At 52.5% G+C, this 6,076-nt stretch overlaps 1 long non-coding RNA gene across 1 annotated transcript; it reads left to right on the top strand.

The window, feature by feature from the left end:
* The first annotated feature begins 2,343 nt into the window (after positions 1-2,343).
* LOC105004492 lies at positions 2,344-4,044 on the top strand. The gene is made up of 3 exons (XR_827223.1): positions 2,344-2,439; positions 3,067-3,232; positions 3,686-4,044. It is a non-coding gene; the product is annotated as an uncharacterized LOC105004492 (long non-coding RNA).
* The last annotated feature ends 2,032 nt before the right edge of the window (positions 4,045-6,076 follow it).

Genomic DNA, 6,076 nt, shown 5'->3' with positions numbered 1-6,076 from the left:
TGCCTTTCTTTGGGATTGGAATGAAAACTGACCTTTTCCAGTCCTGTGGCCACTGCTGAGTTTTCCAAATTTGCTGGCATATTGAGTGCAGCACTTTCACAGCACCATCTTTCAGGATTTGAAAGAGCTCAACTGGAATTCCATCACCTCCACTAACTTTGTTCGTAGTGATGCTTTCTAAAGCCCACTTGACTTCACATTCCAGGATGTCTGGCTCTAGGTCAGTGATCACACCATCGTGATTATCTGGGTCATAAAGATCTTTTTTGTACAATTCTTCTGTGTATTCTTGCCATCTCTTCTTAATATCTTCTGTTTCTGTTAGGTCCATACCATTTCTGTCCTTTATCGAGCTCATCTTTGCATGAAATGTTCCTTTGGTATCTCTGATTTTCTTGAAGAGATCCCTAGTCTTTCTCATTCTGTTGTTTTCCTCTATTTCTTTGCATTGATCCCTTAAGAAGGCTTGCTTATCTCTTCTTGCTATTCTTTGGAACTCTGCATTCAGATGTTTATATCTTTCCTTTTCTCCTTTGCTTTTCACTTCTCTTCTTTTCACAGCTATTTGTAAGGCCTCCCCAGACAGCCATTTTGCTTTTTTGCATTTCTTTTCTATGGGAATGGTCTTGATTCCTGTCTCCTGTACAATGTCACGAACCTCATTCCATAGTTCATCAAGCACTGTATCTATCAGATCTAGGCCCTTAAATCTATTTCTCACTTCCACTGTATAATCATAAGGGATTTGATTTAGGTCATACCTGAATGGCTAGTGGTCTTCCCTACTTTCTTCAATTTCAGTCTGAATTTGGCAATAAGGAATTCATGGTCTGAGCCACAGTCAGCTCCTGGTCTTGTTTTTGCTGACTGTATAGAGCTTCTCCATCTTTGGCTGCAAAGAATATAATCAATCTGATTTCGGTGTTGACCATCTGGTGATGTCCATGTGTAGAATCTTCTCTTGTGTTGTTGGAAGAGGGTGTTTGTTATGACCAGTGCATTTTCTTGGCACAACTCTATTAGTCTTTGCCCTGCTTCATTCCATATTCCAAGGCCAAATTTGCCTGTTACTCCAGGTGTTTCTTGACTTCCTACTTTTGCATTCCAGTCCCCTATAATGAAAAGGACATCTTTTTTGGGTGTTAGTTCTAAAAGGTCTTGTAGGTTTTCATAGAACCGTTCAACTTCAGCTTCTTCAGCATTACTGGTTGGGGCATAGACTTGGATTAATGTGATATTGAATGGTTTGCCTTGGAAACAAACAGAGATCATTCTGTCGTTTTTGAGATTGCATCCAAGTACTGCATTTCACATTAAAGCTCATAAAATGTCTGCAAAACCCTGTACAACCAGCCCCCTTCTAACACACACAGTGTAGTTATTGTATTTATTGCTTATTGTCTGACTACAAGCTCGGCAAGGGGACATATATTGGCACACAGAAATATGTCTTGAATGGATAAACTGATGTGCTTAATTGCATAGTGGGAAGTGCAATAAATAGGAGGTGCTTCTCTAAAAGGAAATTCATAGGGAGAGAAAGAGCCAGAGTCCAGTTAAGATCTCACAGCTGCAAGCCCAGAGCTTGTTCCACTAAGGAAGACAGTGTGCAAGTGAGTGCCTGGGGCAGAGCAGGGGCTCCTACACACCAACAAAACTGGAAGCTGAGGGGATGTCAGAAAGCAGGAAAAGCCTTGGCTCACCCTCTGCCACAGGCTAACCAGCCGTCGTCCTCTCTCTCTCTGTCCACACCCAAGCACGCCTCGCCACACTCCCCGCCTTCCCAGGCCTGCTTTCCTTTGGCTGGCGATTCTGTGGCTCCTTCAAACTTAAACAGGTCTCAGTGTCAGTCGCTCAGTTGTGTCCGACTCTTTGTGACTCCATGGACTGCAGCCTGCCAGGCTCCTCTGTCTGTGGAATTCTCCAGAATACTGGAGTGGGTAGCCATTTCCGCTCTCCAGGGTTTCTTCTCCACTCAGGGATACAACCTGGGTCTCCTGCATTGCAGGCAGATTTTTTTAACCCTCTGAGCCACCAAGGAAACCCAAAAACAAGTGGTAAGGGGAAGAAAAAAGCACAGTTATCTGGACAGATGGCAGCTCAACTGTGCTAGGGATACATAGGACCCTCTCCTCTCGGCCTTACTGCAGGTGAGGAAGGCCGGCTCGGGATAATTTTCTGAGAGACCCGGATGAGGACGGCTGTAAACAGGCAAAACAGAAGCCCCACCTCGTGAGCCGGTGGAGAATAGAGACAGGGCTGGGGGTCCACAAGAACTTGGAATGGGGTTGCCCTCTGCCGGTGACCCTGTGAAATCAGCCCACGGGGAAAGCGTGCCCAGATGGCGTGCATGGCGGACGGATTACACTGTAACCCGAGTTCATGTCTTTCAGCGGGGGTGCAGCACAGAGAAGAGGAGGGAAGGGGACACTGGTCTCGGTAAGGACGCGCCTCACGGGGCTCACAGGAGATCTGGTCACGTGGGGACAGATGGGTTAGCGGAGGATCGGAGCCGTCTGTCCCCATACTTGCGATTCATCCGGCTTCACGGCTCTGGGCTCACCGTCTTCCAATTTCGCCGGCTCCCGCCTTCCCGCGGGTTTCCCGAGGAGCCGCACCTGCAAGTGGACTCACGGGTGTGAGCGCTGCCTCCCTTTCCCGGCGTCCGGGAATAAAGCATGCTCCGCGCGGGGAGCGCCGCGCGGCCTTTCCAGGCGGGTCCCGGGCGGAAGCCGCGGCGGGTGCGCCCATAGAGGCCAACGAGGGCGGGCGAATGAATGAATGTGAATGTGAAGTCGCTCAGTCGTGTCCGATTCTTTGCGACCTCATGGACTATAGGGCTCCTCCGTCCATGGAGATTCTCCAGGAGGCAAGAATACTGGGGTGGGTTGCCATGCCTTCGTCCAGCGAATCTTCCCGACCCAGGGATCGAACCCAAGTCTCCCGCATTGTAGGCAGACACTTTACCACCTGAGCCACAGTGGCGCCCGAGTCGGGCAGCGCACTCCGGCCGCCGGCGTGCCCTCCAGGGCTGCTCTCTCTCTCTCTTCCCACCCTGGTCGTCAGCGGGTCCAGAGAGGCCCCGAGGTTCACGCAGAACTGGACAGATGCGAGCGCAACTTTCCCGGGAGAATCTGAAACTGCCCTCTGAGGCCCAAAGGCTCCCAGCCCGAGGGGAGGAAAGACCTTATCCGGACACCGGGAGGGAACCTGGCTATCCCGGCTTCACTCGGTATACTTCTTTGAGCTCATCCTCCTAACGAATGTCACCAGAGACGCAGGGAGCGGGTGGGTGGCGGGGGTGGCGGGAGCAGGGAAACCGAAAGTGCTCCTGACTCGTGTTAACGCTGAAAGTGTTGATCGCTCCTTAATTCCATGGACTGTAGCCCACCAGGCACCTCTGTCCTTGGGATGTTCCAGACAAGAATACTGCCTTGGCTCACCATTCCCTTGTCCAAAGGATCTTCCTGATCCAGGCATCAAACCCGCTTCTCCCTCATTGCAGGGAAGATACTTTACGGTCTGAGCCACCAAGGAGGCCACCCGGGACGGGATTCCAAACTGGGGCTATCACCTTACGACTGGGTCCCCTGCCCAGGTTGAGAGAGCCACCTGGAGGCGGGCGCGGGGGACAGCGATCCCAGAGAAGAAAGTCTTTCAAACCTCGGTCCCCTTCTCTTTCGAGCCCCGACCATGGAAGAGGCGCCTGGAGACAGCGGAGGACCCCCAAATGGAGACCTGAGCGGCGAATCCAGGAGTCCTTCTTCGAGCGGAGAAGCTCTTTGCACCACAAGGGGGCGCGGGGTTTCCCAAAGTGTGTTTGTGTGTGTGTGTCTGTGTGTGTGTGTATGTCTGTGTGTCTGTGTATATGTCTGTGTGGGCGTCTGTGTCTCCTCTGGGAGCATCTGCAGGATTGCCTGCTCTGGGGACCAACCACCGCTCCATCTTTCGCTACTGGAGCTGGGTAAGAGTGGCTTCCCACGTGGCCCAGTGGTAAAGAATCCGCCAGCCAATGCACGAGACGCGGGTTCCATCCCCGGGTCAGGAAGATCCCCTGGAAAAGAGAATGGCAACCTACTCCAGTATTCTTGCCCGGAACATTCTATGGACAGAGGAGCCTGGCGACCTACAGTCCACGGGGTCGCAAAGAGTCAGCCAAGCCTGAACACCCACTCAGCCATGTGGGCCGTTTATCCGGGTTTCGGGCCTGGGAATCTGAGCGTCTCTTTTTAGCGCCAGAGAAAATGATCATGGCTGGGGAAGGTGCGCTGTCTCCGAAGGGAAGGGGCGGATGGTCACCGGCCTCCTCCCTGGAGACCTGGGAACTGGCACTGTGCTGCAAGCAGGGACAGCACTCGGTCCCGCTCAAGAAAGGGAGCGGCTTTCCCTCTGTCCCACCCCAAAGGAAAATAAACGGTCTCTGGCACGTTCCTGCATTCCTGATTTTTAACAAAACTATTGTTGGAGGCTGGCCACAGTGTTTGCTCCTGGGCGGGACCAAACCTGCCCCCTCCCAGGCCCGCCCCAGCGCGTCCTCCCGGAACAAAGCCTCTTTGTAGCGCGCCGCTAGCAGAAACTGCCCTCCACACCCAGGGCCCTCCCCTTAGAGAATTCCAAAAAACCTTCGCAAGCCTGGCTCCTCCTCGAGGTCTGGACCTGGGAAGAAAGCCAAGCATCTTTCCTAACCCTTTGGGCTTAAGAACAGCGAAGTGGGTAACCATTCCCTTCTCCAGGGGATCTTCCCGATCCACAGATCCGGCCCGCGTCTCCCGCATCTCCTGCTTGGCAGGCAGATTCTTTACCACTGAACCACAGGGGATCTCAAACTCAGTGCTGTTTCAGAGAAACTATATATACTTTTTTTTTTCACCACCAAGGGCTGAAGATGAATGCCATTTTGACACTGACCTTGGCATTTGCTTGTCAGAGCTCTTCCATCTGCCCCATAAATAACATCTCTCCACCGACTCCTTCGCCCACCCCCTTGATTGCCTGGCAGCACTGATCACAGTGTGACTGTTTGGGGGCCCTCTGTCTTCTCCTTGGGTTCTGAGAGGACACTTCCTTTTTATTAGGTGTGCTTCCAGAATGGTCCTTTCCCCTCCAGCTCTGACTTGTCCGCCCTCTCCCAATGCTTACTCCCATCCCTCAGTGCACTGCCGGGACCCAGGAGCCCCTGGTTCCTCCTGGCCAGCTTGCGGAAGGGTAGAGCCCCCCAGGAGCTGTGGGCCGTGGTTAACCATCCATCGTCCTTTCAGGAACTCTGGGAGGCACCCACAGGTGTCCACACAGGATAGAGTCGTTCCCAGGCCCAGGATGACTGCCAAAGGCACAGGGCAGGGATGCTGGCTGTGGGGCTGCTAAGGAACTACAACTCAAAGTAGAGAAAGAATGGTTCCTTGGGCAAACAGTGATGTGGGAGTGCTGGTTTTTAGTGGGAGGTGAAGATGAGATGTTTTCACTCATGCTAAGTTGGGTCAGTCATGTCTGACTCTCTGTGACCCTATGGACTGTAGCCTGTCAAGCTCCTCTGTCCATGGGATTCGCCAGGCGAAAGTACTGGAGTGGGTTGCCATTTCCTCCTCCAGGGGATCTTCCCCACCCTGGGATCGAACCAGAGTCTCTTGAGCCTCCTGAAATGACAGGCAGATTCTTTACCACTTGCGCCACCTGGGAAGCTTTCATAGCTCCATACATTTAAACCTTCTTCTCCCAGGTCGCCTACCACCACCTTTTACTGCACTCTTCTTATATTTGCATTGGCTACGGACCACTTCTTGCCAAATGATTCAGTACAGATGGGAAGTTTAATTTATTTGAGAGAAGCACCCCACTCCAGGACTCTTGCCTGGAAAATCCCATGGACGGAGGAGCCTGGAAGGCTGCAGTCCATGGGGTCGCTGAGGGTCGGACACGACTGAGCAACTTCACTTTCACTTTTCACTTTCATGCATTGGAGAAGGAAAGGGCAACCCACTCCAGTGTTCTTGTCTGGAGAATCCCAGGGACAGAGGAGCCTGGTGGGCTGCCGTCTATGGGGTCGCACAGAGTCAGACACGACTGAAGTGACTTAGCA

This window comes from Bison bison, unplaced genomic scaffold (genome assembly GCF_000754665.1).
Source record: "Bison bison bison isolate TAMUID 2011002044 unplaced genomic scaffold, Bison_UMD1.0 scf7180017864478, whole genome shotgun sequence".
NCBI lineage: Eukaryota > Metazoa > Chordata > Mammalia > Artiodactyla > Bovidae > Bison > Bison bison.
This window is presented reverse-complemented; position numbering and strand designations above follow the sequence as displayed.